This window comes from Ylistrum balloti, unplaced genomic scaffold (assembly GCF_031769215.1).
Source record: "Ylistrum balloti isolate Yb309-2 unplaced genomic scaffold, AGI_CSIRO_Ybal_v1 Utg372180, whole genome shotgun sequence".
Taxonomy (NCBI): Eukaryota; Metazoa; Mollusca; class Bivalvia; order Pectinida; family Pectinidae; genus Ylistrum; species Ylistrum balloti.
Window position 1 is genome coordinate 19,534 of NW_026783032.1, and position 16,502 is coordinate 36,035.

Sequence of the window (16,502 nt, forward strand, 5' to 3'; positions counted from 1 at the left end):
GTTTAAAAGGAAGGTTGTGGAGTAATGGTGAAGACTTGGAGGAGGAGAAAAGTGAGGATGGCGACAAACTGGATAGAGCGTGTGACTTTTTTAAAAATAAACCTGGGTATGCTAATAAAAGGAGGGGAAAAGAAAAGAGTAGCAAGGAAATTAAAAAAATGAAAAAGGTTGTTGTTGTTTTGAATAAAACATGATTATTTTACTGCTTTTTGGCATGATCAATATTGTTTCTTTTAATGCCAATGGCTTAAAGGATGTTGATAAATTGAAGCGAGTTTTTGAGCATTTTCAAGAATGTCGGTCTGATTTAATTTTTGTACAAGAAACTTTTTGGAGTGATGAGTATGTTGGTCAAATTAACCATTTATGGAATGGGGTTATTGTTTACAATAATTCTAATGATAATAGAAAAGGGGTTGCCTTTCTTGTATCTAATCGTTTTAAAGATAAGATTATTGATTCTGACGGCTATAATGGTCGTGTTTTACGGTTGAAAATTAAGATTGAGGATGAAGTATGGAACTTTGTCAATGTGTATACGCCTAATATAATAAATGAAAGGAAATTGTTCTTTGATAATCTAAAAGGATGGTTAACTAATTATTCTGAAAATTTAGTTGTTGGTGGTGATTTCAACACTACTTTCTCTGATCTTGATCGTACTGGTGCAACTAGACATCAGGTAAATTCAAGTTTAGCTTCCTTAAAGTCATTAATGTTTCATCTTAATTTATATGATGTATGGAGAAGTAGGAACAAAGAAGCTGCTGTTTTTTCTCGCAAACAAGTCCGGGATGGGTCGCTGTCCCAAAGTAGAATTGATTATTTTTTGGTGTGTAAAGATGTAAGTAACTATATTCAAAACATATACTACAATGATACACATTTTAGTGATCATGGTTTTGTAAAAATGAAAATTGATAGTGTAAATATTGAGAAGGGACCTGGTATTTGGATTTTGAATAACTGTTTTTTAATGGAGGAAGATTACAACAATAGAATAAGGTCTATTATAACGGAGGCCAAAGAGTGCCCTTTGTATGAAAGTGAACCAAGTGTTTGGTGGGATAATTTGAAATACGCTATCAAAAAGTTTTCAATGGTTTATGGCAAAGATCGTTATAAAAAACGTATGTCTGAATTCTATAAAATACAGAACAAGCTGCGGATATTTTCTGCTAAAATTTCGGCTGGACAGCCATTCAATAGTAACGTGTATGAGGAATTGAAACAAGAGCTCGAGAAATATGAAAAGGTGAAATGTAATGGTGCTGTATTGAGGGCTAAGGCCAAATGGGCTGTAGAAAGTGACAAGAATTCAAGCTACTTTTTACGCCTTGAAAAGTTCAGGCAAGACAGTAATTCCATTAAAGTATTAAATGATAGTCAAGGTAATGAATTGAAAAGCTGTGATGAAATTTCAAAGGAAATATTCGATTTCTATAATTCGCTGTATAATTGTGCTGATGTAGAAAATGCAGATATTGATCGATTACTAAGTTATGTTCATGCTAAGGTAGGAAAAGAAGATAAGATTATATGTGATGCTCCTATTAGTATGGAAGAGGTTAAATGTGCACTTTTTGGTATGGCAAAGAATAAAAGTCCGGGACTTGACGGATTAACAGTCGAATTTTATTGCCATTTCTTTGATATTCTTCATAATATATTTTGTCGAGTCATTGAGAGTGTGAGGAAAGAAAAAGAATTGTCTAGGACGATGCGTCAAGGAGTTATTAATTTAGTTTATAAAAAGAAGGGAGATAAAATGTTTTTAAAAAACTGGAGACCGATAAGTCTCCTCAATGTTGATTATAAAATTATTGCGCGTATTATGTCAAATCGTCTAAAAAATGTTTTGCCTTCTATAATTTCGCCTGCTCAAACTTGTTGTGTTATAGGTAGAGATATATCTGACACAATTTACAGTGTCCGTGATATTGTTGATTTGGTTGATAAAGAACAGATTGAGGGTTATGTTTTAAAAATTGACCAACAAAAAGCTTTCGATCGGGTAAATCATGCATATCTTTTTAAAACACTTGAGAAATTTGGTTTTGGTGAGGAATTTATTAATTGGATTAAAGTTTTTTATACGAATATATCTAGCTCTGTAAAATTTAATGGAAACCTTACTAAGTTTTTCAAGATTACGAATTCTATAAGGCAAGGGTGTCCGATAAGCGCTATGTTGTATGTTATTGCAGCTGAGCCTTTGGGTCAAATGATACTTCAGTGTAATGATATTTCTGGTATTAAAATTCCGCTTACTTCTGAGGAAATCAAGCTATTTCAACACGCGGATGATACGACTCTTACACTCTCCAATAAATATTCAGTCCGTAAAGTTTTTGATCTGTTGGAAGTATATAGTAATGGATCTGGGGCAAAAATTAATAAGGAAAAATCAGAATTGTTATATTGTGGAACTGGTTCCTTTTCTGAAAACGAAATGAATGAGTTAGGGGTAAAATTGTGCAAAGAAGTTATATGTGTTCTTGGTGTGTATATAGGTGAAAACGACAAACTATGTAATGAATTAAATTGGAATGTAAAGGTAAAGTCAATGAAGTCTATATTGAATATGTGGTTACAAAGAAAGTTAACCATGCAAGGCAGAGCAACTGTTGTTGAAAGTTTGTTACTGTCAAGGTGTTGGTATACATTGATGTCCCAGACTATGCCTGATGATATTATTAATGAAGTTAAAAATATGTGTGTTAAGTTTTTATGGAATGGTGCTCATCTGATTAAATATGACACGGTAATTGGTAAAAAACAAGATGGTGGCTTAAATATGCCTGATATTATCTTAAAGCGCCAATCATTTCGATTGAAGTTTTTAATGAGATGGCTTGATTCGGAATGTAAGGCGATATGGAAGAGTACATGTTTGTATTTTTTCAATTCTATAGAAGGAATGAATTTGGGCTTTGGAACCATATATTGTGATTTTAGGGATAAGCAATTGAAAAGCTTACCTTGTGTATATCGAGAAATGTTGATGGCGTGGTCAGAATTTCGAAAATGCTATCATGTTAAATTTGATAATAATCGCCCATCATTTGTTTATGAGCAGCCATTGTTCTTTAATCCTAATATTACAAATGGTGAAAAAACGGTATTTTCTCCTGCATTTGCTAAGGCTGGAATAACTAAAATCAAAGATTTGACATATGAAGTCTTGCCTAATTTTCTTCCCTTCCGCGCAATTGTAGATATTATTCATGAAATTGATCCTGACATATCAACCCGTGTAATCTTATCAAATTATAATCTCGTTATGAAAGCTATTTCGCGAGAGTATAAAGTTATTGTTTTATCTAATGTTTATACACCTGCTAGGGCGCAAAGTGCTATCGGAGCCTTTGTTGAAATACCAACTAAAACTGGTGGTAGACGTAAAATTGTTCCTGTAAATACTCGAGACTTTTATAACCTTTTTATTAAATCGAAATTTAAGTGTCCAACATCAACAGAATTTTGGTCAGAATCTTGCCCCAATGTGGCGTTAAAAGACGTTTTTTCAATTATGTATGTGCCATGCTTCCCACCAGATTGTATAGAACTGCATTTCAAAGTTGCCCATAATTCTATTTTTTCAATGGATAAATTATTGAAAATTGGTAAAGTTACAAGTGATGTTTGTCCTGTGTGTAATGTAGATACTGAAACGCTTCAGCATTTATTTCTTAACTGTCGAGACCTTGGTGAATTATTTATTTTTCTTGAAGGAGTTCTTGTTAAATTATTATCTTGTGCTGATCCGTCAGATACCAGAGATATATCAGTTAACACAGTTTTATTGTTAGGATTTACTAGAAAAATTAAAAAATGTAATTGTTATTTCATTAATTTCTTTTTCGGCATTGTTCGGTTTTGCATATTTAAAAGGCGGAATTTATACAATAATGATCTGCGCAATGTTGATATTTTAAAGTTTGTAAAATATACTATTACAAGATATTTTGAGTATGCAAAATTTTACTATCAGCGTAAAGATCGTAGAAAGCTATTTATGAAATATTTCCTTTCGGATAATCCCTTAATCAAAGGTGATCAAAGCTTTATTTACATTGTATCAGATTTATCACGTTTTTTACTCCGTATTTAGTATAATGTGTCATTGTTGAATGTTATGCAATATGTGGTATGTGTATGTTTTACTGTAATGTAAATGTTTAGCGTGTGTATGTAATTAGTGAAGTTGATTTTAATAAAAGATAAAAAAAAAAAAAAAAAGAGCATCAGACTTTTAATCTGAGGGTCTAGGGTTCGAGTCCCTACATGGGCGTTAACATTTTTGAAAAGTATAAGATAACTCGTTTCACCTGAACACTGAAAAGCTCGCAGAAACTTCGTTGGACTGAACTATTCCTTCTTGATGTTTTACATGAAGAAATATGTGGTTAAACTCATTCATGGGTGGATATGACAATATACGATGGCGATTTAATGATTAGATGAATTTGTTATAGTACATTTTTAAAAATAGAATGATGTTTATAATTCACATTTTGCTGTATTCATAAAAGATGACGGATTCTGTTTAACGGATAAATGAACGTTGAACTTCGAAAGACCGTAAAAATGAGTATATGCCTTCAGGTTCTACCGAGACTTGAACTCGGATCGCAGGATTCAGAGTCCTGAGTGCTAACCATTACACCATAGAACCGTCTTGATACAATCAAGTGGTAGATTTGTGTTTTGGTGATATGCCATCCAACACACAATGCACATGCAATGTGTTTTCGTATGATTCTTTGAAGATGATTTTCTTTATATTTGCTTATTACTATGAATGTGACAAAAGCTAAAACCAGTAGGAACACTTTGTTCTATTCAGGTTCTACCGAGACTTGAACTCGGATAGCAGGATTCAAAGTCCTGAGTGCTAACCATTACACCATAGAACCATTTGGTAAAGCAAGTCGCGTTCTTAATTAAATACCTAGCAAAGAACGACTGGATGAAGGAATGATGTCTTTTCCTAATTGTTATTACTTTGTTTCGTGACATAATAATAAGCAATATTTATTTTTTCACTTTTTCTTACGCTTTGATAGAATGATATTTAAGTATATGCGAGCGAAGTCTGAACTGACTTTATCTTCAATACGAGTTTTATTAATCGATTCCTGTTTCTTTCTTTCATACGAATTTTATTAATCGAGTCTTAACGTATTTCTTATTTTCTGATGTTATTAGCTGGATTTTCGAGAAAAGGTCCCATTTTAGTAGTTTTTCACTATCCCTCTGAATATCATGCACAATCCCATAGCGTGCTTTCGCTATCTTTAAAGTGTACCCTGAGAGGTCAGCTATGTTGACCTTGAAAAATAGTTCTGCACATAAAATACACTATGCCGAAAACGCGAATGCCGTGGAATGTTCCGTTACTGAGAAATTGCGACTTTTCTGGAAAAACACACCTTTGGCTGAGAGGCGTTGACCTCGTTTTCGGGCACCCAAACCTGTGACGTCATAAGTTCAACGCTTTTGTTGATGCAGCCATATTGTCTTTACTGTGCTACATGTGATTGTGATCTATTTTGGGATTTTCCGTGGTAATTTCTTTGTTTATTTACGTGAAAGTACTTCACATCTTCGCAATATCTAAGGTAGTGAACGAGGGGTCGGTGAATTAGCGCTTAAATCCGCTAAAATGGCTTCCTATCGAGGAGGGAAGCGGTGTGTATGGTTGTCATAACACTAACACGGATGGGGTGTCGATGCATGACGTCGATAAATAAAACTAATTGTTGATTAAATAAAAGTATATTTGTTAGGTTGGTATTTTGTTATTAATTCTACAACTAAACACTTTAAATTGATAGGCTAGCCTATGACTTGGGCGGTTATAGGAATATTATTCCTTCGTAATGGTGAACGCCTAATACTCAGAGAAGGCCTGGTCGTGAATGGGTCACGGGAATTTTCACACCGAGAATTTTCATACTACTATTATATAGTATAGAATAGAATTATTAGAATTTATAGAATAGGTTATGTGTGTATGTTGTTTGTATAAGGTGTATTTGGTTTTTAGATCTTCCAGCAGACGATGTTGTTTAGTTATTAATTTTGCGATCGTAAAAATAACAATAAGATCACCGATCTTGATTTGAAAACACAGTTCACAGTGTAGAGATGTCATCTAAACTCATAATCACACCTGTGCCAGGTTAGGTAATTAGCACCTCTGTGGCTGGAAAAAACAATTGTGACACCTGTGAGGCGACACGCCTGTCGGCTAACAACAGACCCCTACCAGTGCTAGGGTAAAAACCGGTCAAATAATTGTTTAAACTTCTAAAACATCAAATTTTTATTATTAACACAGCGGAGGGTGTTATAATTGGTTGTTGACACCCTATCTATATATATCCATAGTGCTACGAAAATTCCCTGGAAAGAAAAATTCCCCTCGGACGAAACTTCTTCGGTAAGAAAATTCCCGACACCTCGTGAATGCATGCATAGTCTTGCACAAACGCGATTTCCCGACGTCAGAAATTGTTGATCGAGACTTGAAGATAGTAAAATTAGTCCAAAACCACACCCAATTTTATTTTGTTTCTTTGAAACGACGATTCACTGTTCGACTACTTTCACGACTACTGGTGAGACCCAGTGAAGTACGTGCCAATCTATGTTGCCCAAGCGATCGTCACTTTTCGAAGGATCATTTTCCTCCTCACTGGATACATCGTCTTGTAATTCCAGTTCAAATCGGTAGGGCTGGATTCCGTCTTCAGACATATCATTCACACCATAATCAGACTCCTCAAAAATCATGCTCAAATCGCTCTCAGTTGCGGTGTCGTTGTCACTGTCAGTCATGTTGACTGCCATTTCTGTTGAACTTATGACGTCACGAGTAGAAGAGCCTCGATTCCGCGGAAATGACGATTCGGCTGATTAGGTCTGGGAGGACAGGTGAAAATCGACAACTTTGAGCTATAATAACTCGACACTGGGGCGACGGATTTTGATTATTATTACTTTTACGGCATTCTTAACATCATATCTAAATATAAAATTACTCTCAGGGTACACTTTAACCAAACTACTACACTTTTGACCTTGGAATATATTTCTAAACACCTTTATGAAATTTGACGACAATGTCACAGCAAAACAAGTACGGACGTTTCAGGAAATTTCACACCGGAGAAGTAGCTGTGCAACATCAACATGTGTTGATAGCAAGAACTTTTCCAATTGCTGTGATAACGAGCTTTCCAAAAGGAGATCCGTCTAAACAGTAAACTCTAACTTAATTTCCAAACTTTAGAAAAGGGAAAATATGAAGCGCCACAAATCCCATATTAACATGAGTTTACCAATTTTAGTGAAGAGTTCTTTGCTAAATTTGAATGAAAGCCTGAATAGAGGTCAAATCACACAGGACCACATCAAGAATCTCTCAACTACTACACTAAAATTATGATATTGATCAAATTACATTGTATGTGTTTAAAGGGCATCCACCAAATAAGTCTTATCTCTTTTTTTCCATGTTCATTTTTCCTTAGTCACCTTTTATAACCGATAAATGAAAGATGGAGGAAACATCTCTGAGATGTAGTTTTCTTCAACATTTTGTTATGTCGTAGTATACAATTCTCAGTTTGTAATAAAGATGCTATTTGCTAATGCGTCTTTTTTAAAAGCTCTTTGATATATTACAAGAGCAAAGTTGTGAATCCATATTTCCGCTGCTAATTTTTTATAAAAGATATGCTATGAGCGGTACGAATGTTATGAATGATGCAATTGGTTGAAATACGCTATTTCTTTTGTGTTGATTGCGAGTAAGATTTTCAAATCGATTATCGGGTATTTCGCCGTGCAAGAAGCCCGTGTAGCTCAGTCGGTAGAGCATCAGACTTTTAATCTGAGGGTCTAGGGTTCGAGTCCCTACATGGGCGTTAACATTTTTGAAAAGTATAAGATAACTCGTTTCACCTGAACACTGAAAAGCTCGCAGAAACTTCGTTGGACTGAACTATTCCTTCTTGATGTTTTACATCAAAGAAGAAATATGTGGTTAATTCATTCATGGGTGGATATGACAATATACGATGGCGATTTAATGATTAGATGAATTTGTTATAGTACATTTTTAAAAATAGAATGATGTTTATAATTCACATTTTGCTGTATTCATAAAAGATGACGGATTCAGTTTAACGGATAAATGAACGTTGAACTTCGAAAGACCGTAAAAATGAGTATATGCCTTCAGGTTCAACGAGACTTGAAAAAATTCAATTAGAATTTTGAGTGCTAACCATTACGGAAAAAGAGAACTGTCTTGAATACAAGGAAAGTGTTGTGAGATTTGTGTCTTGGCTGAATGTTCCACTCCAACACACAATGCACATTGCACAGTGTTCGTAAAAACAGAAATGTGATATGTGAATTCACGCATAGGACAAAAGCATGACCAGTATGAAGGCACTTTGTTAAAGGGTTCCGGTGTGACTGTTTTCGAGGACTTGACTAAGTATAACCAGGATCGACTTAAGGAGGCATACAGACTTAATTGTGTGAAAAATACTTATAGTATAGACGGCAAGCTGTATGCTATTCTAATGGACGGTAGAAAGCGTAGGCTTTCTTTTGATATTCCTCTCACTGACGATTTCCTTATGAAGGACGAGAATTTCAGACGATCCAGAAGGGACGATTTTTCGTAAGTGACAATGTGTTTGATCGCGTCGCGCTAAATCGGTAATGGACCTTTCCGGGAATTACCCGGTTACCGATTAGTCGTGATCTAGGTGCATGTGTTGTGATATAATATTTGTGTGTTGTGATATAATTTATGTGTGTTAGTTCCCTTGGAAATTATAAGTTGGAATTAAGGAATTCGATATTTAAGGTATGTCATATTTTTCTGTTTATCGTTACACAATAAGTGTAACAAGATGATCCATATACAGTAATCGTTACTAGCTAGGCTAACACGTCCTCTTTTTTCCTACCTTTCTCTCTTCACTAACTATCGGTCCGCTATACATTTTCATAATTTTTGTATCAGTGGATTCAATTATTTTATTTTATTTCTATTGTTACTTTGTTGATTTACTCAAAATCTGAACCCGTTTTTTTTTTTTTTTCTCCACTAGTTTCAGGAGAATACGGATTATAACCTTAGTTTTTTCCATCTTTACTATAGTACTTACGGTAGAAATGGTTACTTCCTGTTTGTACCTCGTTCCCGTTCCTGTGCACGAGTCTTGCCTGGTAAACTTTTCTTAACTGTTTTGCTTCAGGGCGCGGAGTCGTAAAGTTGTCTTGACTCAGACCTTTGTGATACTTTTTATTCTTCTTTTCTCCTCTCTTTCTGTCTCTTTTCTGTTCTGTTTTCTTCTGACGAAAATGGGCAAAGTTTCGCTTCGGGAAAATGATTGGGGTTACACCTTATATTTACTTTTTGTCTATTACTACATACTGCTGATAACATAACGATTTTGAGTTCAAACTGTCAGGGTCTTGGGGATCGGGTAAAAAAAAGACGTTTTTTCTTACTTGAGAAGTAAATCATGTAATATATTTTGTCTACAGGATACTCATTTCACTCAAGATAAAGAAAACATCTATAGAAGTGAATGGGGGTATGAGTGTTATTTTAATTTCTATAAGTCCAATGCTAGGGGTGTAGCTATACTCATAAATAATAATTTTGAATATAAGGTTAATAAGGAAAAGAAAGATGATACTGGTAATTTTCTGGCCCTAGATATGAATATTGAAGGTTCAAGAATTACTCTCATAACTATATATGGTCCAAATCAGGATAATCCAGGCTTTTATAGTAATATTGTTGATGTTGTTGAGGAACTAGGAAACTCTGATGTTATTATTTGTGGTGATTTTAATTTAGTTTTAAAACCAGAAATAGATTATGATAATACCTACAAAAATGTAAATAACCCTAAGGCAAGAGAAAAGGTAGGTGAACTCATGGAAAACTATGGTTTAGTAGACATTTTTAGAGAACATCATGAATTTTCTAGAAGATACACATGGAGAAGGACTAATCCGGATAAACAGGCTAGACTTGATTTTTTTCTTGTGTCTGAGTGTTTGTTATCCAGTTGCGTAAATTCTTCTATAGAGCCAGGATATAAATCAGATCATTCAATTCCTAAAATCAGCTTAAAGTTTAATAAATTCAAAAAAGGAAAGGGGTTATGGAAATTCAATAACTCACTCTTAAATGATTTGGAATACCTGAAACTGGTTAAGACCTGTATTGAAGATATGAAAGTCAGATACTGTTTACCTGTTTATAATTTAGATTCTATCTTAACAATGTCAGATTCAGATTTACACTTTAGTATTGATGATCAGTTGTTTTTAGAAGTCTTATTGATGGAAATTAGGGGAAAAACAATTTCTTACTCAAGTTATTTGAAAAAAACGCAGAATATTAGAGAAGAAAGTCTAAAGAAGTCTATAGAGGAATTAGAAAATAGTGAAAACATGGACATAGTTGAACTGATGAATAAGAAAAAAGAACTAGAGATAATTAGGTTACATAAAATACAAGGAAATATTATCAGATCAAGGGCGAAATGGGTAGAGGAAGGGGAGAAATCCACATCATATTTTTTTGGCCTAGAAAACAGAAATTATACTTCAAAAATAATTCCCAAAGTTCAGAAAGATGAGGTGTTAATTACAGATCAGTGTGCAATTCTAACTGAAGTTCATGATTTTTATGAGAAATTATATGGTGTCTCAGATAATATATCTGATGTTAATCTGGATGATTTTATGAATGATTTTAATGTTCCAAAATTAGACAATATAGAATCAGAATCGCTAGAAGGTAATATTACACTTGAAGAAGCAGGTAAAACACTTAGTAAAATGAAGAATAACAAGAGTCCTGGTTCTGATGGCTTCACTACAGAATTTTTTAAATGCTTCTGGAAACAACTAGGTACTTTTATTGTTAGGTCACTAAATTTTGGATACTCAGTTAATGAACTTTCTATCACACAAAGACAAGGAATTATCACTTGTATACCTAAGGGAGACAAACCGAGACACTTTTTAAAAAACTGGCGCCCCATTTCACTTTTGAATATTGTTTATAAAATTGCATCGGGGGTTATAGCAAATAGAATAAAATCTGTTCTAGGTAAACTTATTGAAAATGACCAAACAGGATTTCTATCTGGGCGCTATATCGGTGAAAACACTAGACTTATCTACGATATAATGAACTTTACTGAGGAAAATAATATACCTGGAATGCTCCTAATAGTTGACTTTGAAAAAGCCTTTGATTCAGTGGCATGGGAATTTATAGATAAAACGCTTAACTTTTTTGGCTTCGGGGAGGGTATTAGGAAGTGGGTGAAAACTTTTCATAGAAATGTTAGTTCAGCAGTGAATCAAGGGGGGAACTTGTCAAATTTCTTCACTATCAAGCGTGGTTGCCGACAGGGCGATCCAATCGCACCCTATATCTTTATATTATGCACTGAAATCTTAGCTATTAGAATAAGAAATAACAAAAACATAAGAGGTATAAATGTATGCAACTTCCCCATTCTTCTCTCACAGTATGCCGATGATACATCCCTAATACTTGACGGGTCTGAAAAATCTTTGGGTGAATCTATTGTTGAGCTGAATTTATTTGCAAGTGTCTCTGGATTAAGAATTAATACAAGCAAAACACAGGTAATATGGATAGGCAATAAAAAATTTAGTACAGATATTTTTTTTCCGGAATTAAATCTACAGTGGGGGAGAGAGATATTTACTTTATTAGGTATTGATTTTAGTGTAAATCTGCACGAAATGCCTAAAATGAATTTTGACAAAAAACTAATTAAACTAAAATCTTTGATCAAGGCTTGGAGTAGAAGAATATTGACACCTATAGGAAAGATACAAATCATAAAGTTACTTTTAATTTCTCAATTTAATCATTTATTTATTGCTCTTCCTAATCCAAATACTACTTTCATTAATTCACTAAATACAACCCTTTTCAATTTCTTGTGGGGTGGGAAAACTGAGAAGGTGAAAAGAAATATCATCACCAAGAATTTTTCTGAAGGTGGTTTAAAGATGATTAACATTCAAGCCTTTATTAGCGCACTGAAATTAGGTTGGCTCCGGAGATTTTTAAGTCCATCTACGAGCAAGTGGAAAATTTTATTTTCTAGACTGTTAAATAATGACATAGCTATGAATTGTGGAAGTGATTACTTTAAGATTTGTAAAGAAAAATGTAAAAATAAGTTTTGGTGTGATGTTTTTTAAGGCATGGGAGCAATTATTGATATTGAAGTCTAAAGAGAAAGGTAGACAGCAGTCTCCTCTTAAAACTCCTCTATGGTATAATCCACAGCTGACTATTGGTGGGAAATCTGTTTTTTATAAAGATTGGTTCACTAAGGGAATAAGGGTGGTAAATGATATGATTAAAGATAAAAGTACAATTACTTTTTATTCTTTTAATGAATTTATTGAGAAATATGGGTTAAAAACAAACTTTCTTAGATTTCAAGGGCTGTTGAACTCTATTCGGAATAATATTGACTTGCAGAGAATTTTAGACTCTGATTTCTGTTTGCCATTTATCCCTTGCAGCATAGAACCTTTCTTCTCTAAATTAAAAGGCACTAAAGATTTGTATCAATGTTTTGTGGAAAACAATGAAATTCCCACTGGAAGGAAAAAGTGGGCCAAACAGTTCGATTTTGAAAATCATATCTGGGCTAATATCTTTACCTTACCTTTTAAAATAACAAATAATTCTAACTTCCAGTGGTTTCAGTACAGAATTTTGCATTATATTTTAACAACAAACTCTATTCTCTATAAAGCAGGCATAGTTGACAGTCCATTCTGTACCTTCTGTAAATCTGAAACAGAAACTATCAATCATATCTTCTGGGAATGTGAAATGGTTCAAAACTTTCTGCAAAGCTTTGAAATTCTTCTAGAGGCACTACTTATCCCCTTTACTCTCAACAAAGAGTCCATTTTGTTTGGCTTCTTTTCTGCGAGAAATGTGTATAGTAAAATCGACAATGAGATTAATATAATCATTAAGCAATATATCTATAAAATTAGATGCTTGAACAGTAAGTTGAACATAAATGCCCTTGTAAATCTAATAAAGGATCATCATAATATTAAAAAGTATATTGCTACTGGTAAGGGAGACCACTCTCTTGAACTTTTTTAAGAATGAATGGAAGAAATGGGAAAAAATTCTTACTCTATAAATAATTCTTCTGTTTTTGATGATAGTTTTTTATTTTTCTAAAACCTTTCCCCAATACCCTTGACAGTTTCATTATGAACGTTTCTTTAAGAAATATAGAATCTGCATCTTTCCTTGAGATTTTAAAAATTTTAAAAACTACCCCAAGATAAATCTTGTTCCCCGTTTTTTACTCGTCAGTTTCTACTTTTTATTTCGCTTTCTATATCTTTATCTTTGTCTTTCCTTTTATTGACTTTTATCCTGTCTGTCTCTCTCTTTCCCTCTCTCTTTATTTATTTATTTATTTATTTGTTTACCCTCTCTTTTTCTTTTCAAAAAAAAAAAAAAAAAAAAAAAATAGGACACACACAATGAAAATGAAGAATATGCTGATGGTGTAAGGCTTGGATGAATGACAATATTAGGTGTGTATGATGATAATGGATTATGAATGATGATAGTGATGAGGTGTAAAGTATGTATGTATGATGATGGTGGTGTTAAGTGGAGATGATGATGATGATGATGATGATGATGATGATGATGATGATGGATGATCACACGATGATCGTAATGATGATGATGATGATGATGATGATGGATGATAAGGAATGATCACATGTTGATGATGATGATGATGATGATGATGATGATGTTTGATCACATGATGATGATGATGATGATGATGATGATGATGATGATGATGATGATGATGATCACATGATGATGATGATGATGATCACATGATGATGATGATGATGATGATGATGATGATGGATGATCACATGATGATGATGGACGATCACATGATGATGATGATGATGATGATGATGATGATGATGATGATGATGGATGATCACATGATGATGATGATGATGATGATGATGATGATGATGATGATGATGATGATTATATGAGCTTAAGTGTGATCGAGAGTGATGAGAATGCTGATGATGACGTGTGTTTTTCTCAAATAGGTGATGATGAGTGATAATCAAATCCATCTGATATATTGTTATGTTTGTTCTTTGATTGTGTTGTGCTCTTGAAAAATAAAACAATTACAAAAAAAATGATATTGATCAAATTACATTGTATGTGTTTAAAGGGCATCCACCAAATAAGTCTTATCTCTTTTTTTCCATGTTCATTTTTCCTTAGTCACCTTTTATAACCGATAAATGAAAGATGGAGGAAACATCTCTGAGATGTAGTTTTCTTCAACATTTTGTTATGTCGTAGTATACAATTCTCAGTTTGTAATAAAGATGCTATTTGCTAATGCGTCTTTTTTCAAAGCTCTTTGATATATTACAAGAGCAAAGTTGTGAATCCATATTTCCGCTGCTAAATTTTTATAAAAGATATGCTATGAGCGGTACGAATGTTATAAATGATGCAATTGGTTGAAATACGCTATTTCTTTTGTGTTGATTGCGAGTAAGATTTTCAAATCGATTATCGGGTATTTCGCCGTGCAAGAAGCCCGTGTAGCTCAGTCGGTAGAGCATCAGACTTTTAATCTGAGGGTCTAGGGTTCGAGTCCCTACATGGGCGTTAACATTTTTGAAAAGTATAAGATAACTCGTTTCACCTGAACACTGAAAAGCTCGCAGAAACTTCGTTGGACTGAACTATTCCTTCTTGATGTTTTACATGAAGAAATATGTGGTTAAACTCATTCATGGGTGGATATGACAATATACGATGGCGATTTAATGATTAGATGAATTTGTTATAGTACATTTTTAAAAATAGAATGATGTTTATAATTCACATTTTGCTGTATTCATAAAAGATGACGGATTCTGTTTAACGGATAAATGAACGTTGAACTTCGAAAGACCGTAAAAATGAGTATATGCCTTCAGGTTCTACCGAGACTTGAACTCGGATCGCAGGATTCAGAGTCCTGAGTGCTAACCATTACACCATAGAACCGTCTTGATACAATCAAGTGGTAGATTTGTGTTTTGGTGATAAGCCATCCAACACACAATGCACATGCAATGTGTTTTCGTATGATTCTTTGAAGATGATTTTCTTTATATTTGCTTATTACTATGAATGTGACAAAAGCTAAAACCAGTAGGAACACTTTGTTCTATTCAGGTTCTACCGAGACTTGAACTCGGATCGCAGGATTCAAAGTCCTGAGTGCTAACCATTACACCATAGAACCATTTGGTAAAGCAAGTCGCGTTCTTAATTAAATACCTAGCAAAGAACGACTGGATGAAGGAATGATGTCTTTTCCTAATTGTTATTACTTTGTTTCGTGACATAATAATAAGCAATATTTATTTTTTCACTTTTTCTTACGCTTTGATAGAATGATATTTAAGTATATGCGAGCGAAGTCTGAACTGACTTTATCTTCAATACGAGTTTTATTAATCGATTCCTGTTTCTTTCTTTCATACGAGTTTTATTAATCGAGTCTTAACGTATTTCTTATTTTCTGATGTTATTAGCTGGATTTTCGAGAAAAGGTCCCATTTTAGTAGTTTTTCACTATCCCTCTGAATATCATGCACAAGCCCATAGCGTGCTTTCGCTATCTTTAAAGTGTACCCTGAGAGGTCAGCTATGTTGACCTTGAAAAATAGTTCTGCACATAAAATACACTATGCCGAAAACGCGAATGCCGTGGAATGTTCCGTTACTGAGAAATTGCGAGTTTTCTGAAAAACACACCTTTGGCTGAGAGGCGTTGACCTCGTTTTCGGGCACCCAAACCTGTGACGTCATAAGTTCAACGCTTTTGTTGATGCAGCCATATTGTCTTTACTGTGCTACATGTGATTGTGATCTATTTTGGGATTTTCCGTGGTAATTTCTTTGTTTATTTACGTGAAAGTACTTCACATCTTCGCAATATCTAAGGTAGTGAACGAGGGGTCGGTGAATTAGCGCTTAAATCCGCTAAAATGGCTTCCTATCGAGGAGGGAAGCGGTGTGTATGGTTGTCATAACACTAACACGGATGGGGTGTCGATGCATGACGTCGATAAATAAAACTAATTGTTGATTAAATAAAAGTATATTTGTTAGGTTGGTATTTTGTTATTAATTCTACAACTAAACACTTTAAATTGATAGGCTAGCCTATGACTTGGGCGGTTATAGGAATATTATTCCTTCGTAATGGTGAACGCCTAATACTCAGAGAAGGCCTGGTCGTGAATGGGTCACGGGAATTTTCACACCGAGAATTTTCATACTACTATTATATAGTATAGAATAGAAT

General features: G+C 34.0%; 6 non-coding genes across 6 annotated transcripts; 2 read left to right on the plus strand and 4 right to left on the minus strand.

Annotated features, from left to right (window-relative positions):
- Positions 1–4,606: 4,606 nt before the first annotated feature.
- On the minus strand, positions 4,607–4,678 carry Trnaq-cug (transfer RNA glutamine (anticodon CUG)). The gene has a single exon. It is a non-coding gene; the product is annotated as a tRNA-Gln (tRNA).
- A 169-nt stretch (positions 4,679–4,847) lies between these two features.
- Positions 4,848–4,919, minus strand: Trnaq-uug (transfer RNA glutamine (anticodon UUG)). Its single transcript has one exon. It is a non-coding gene; the product is annotated as a tRNA-Gln (tRNA).
- A 2,945-nt stretch (positions 4,920–7,864) lies between these two features.
- Trnak-uuu (transfer RNA lysine (anticodon UUU)) lies at positions 7,865–7,937 on the plus strand. Its single transcript has one exon. It is a non-coding gene; the product is annotated as a tRNA-Lys (tRNA).
- Positions 7,938–14,736: 6,799 nt separating this feature from the next.
- On the plus strand, positions 14,737–14,809 carry Trnak-uuu (transfer RNA lysine (anticodon UUU)). Its single transcript has one exon. It is a non-coding gene; the product is annotated as a tRNA-Lys (tRNA).
- A 312-nt stretch (positions 14,810–15,121) lies between these two features.
- Trnaq-cug (transfer RNA glutamine (anticodon CUG)) lies at positions 15,122–15,193 on the minus strand. The gene has a single exon. It is a non-coding gene; the product is annotated as a tRNA-Gln (tRNA).
- A 169-nt stretch (positions 15,194–15,362) lies between these two features.
- On the minus strand, positions 15,363–15,434 carry Trnaq-uug (transfer RNA glutamine (anticodon UUG)). The gene has a single exon. It is a non-coding gene; the product is annotated as a tRNA-Gln (tRNA).
- Between the last annotated feature and the right edge of the window lie 1,068 nt (positions 15,435–16,502).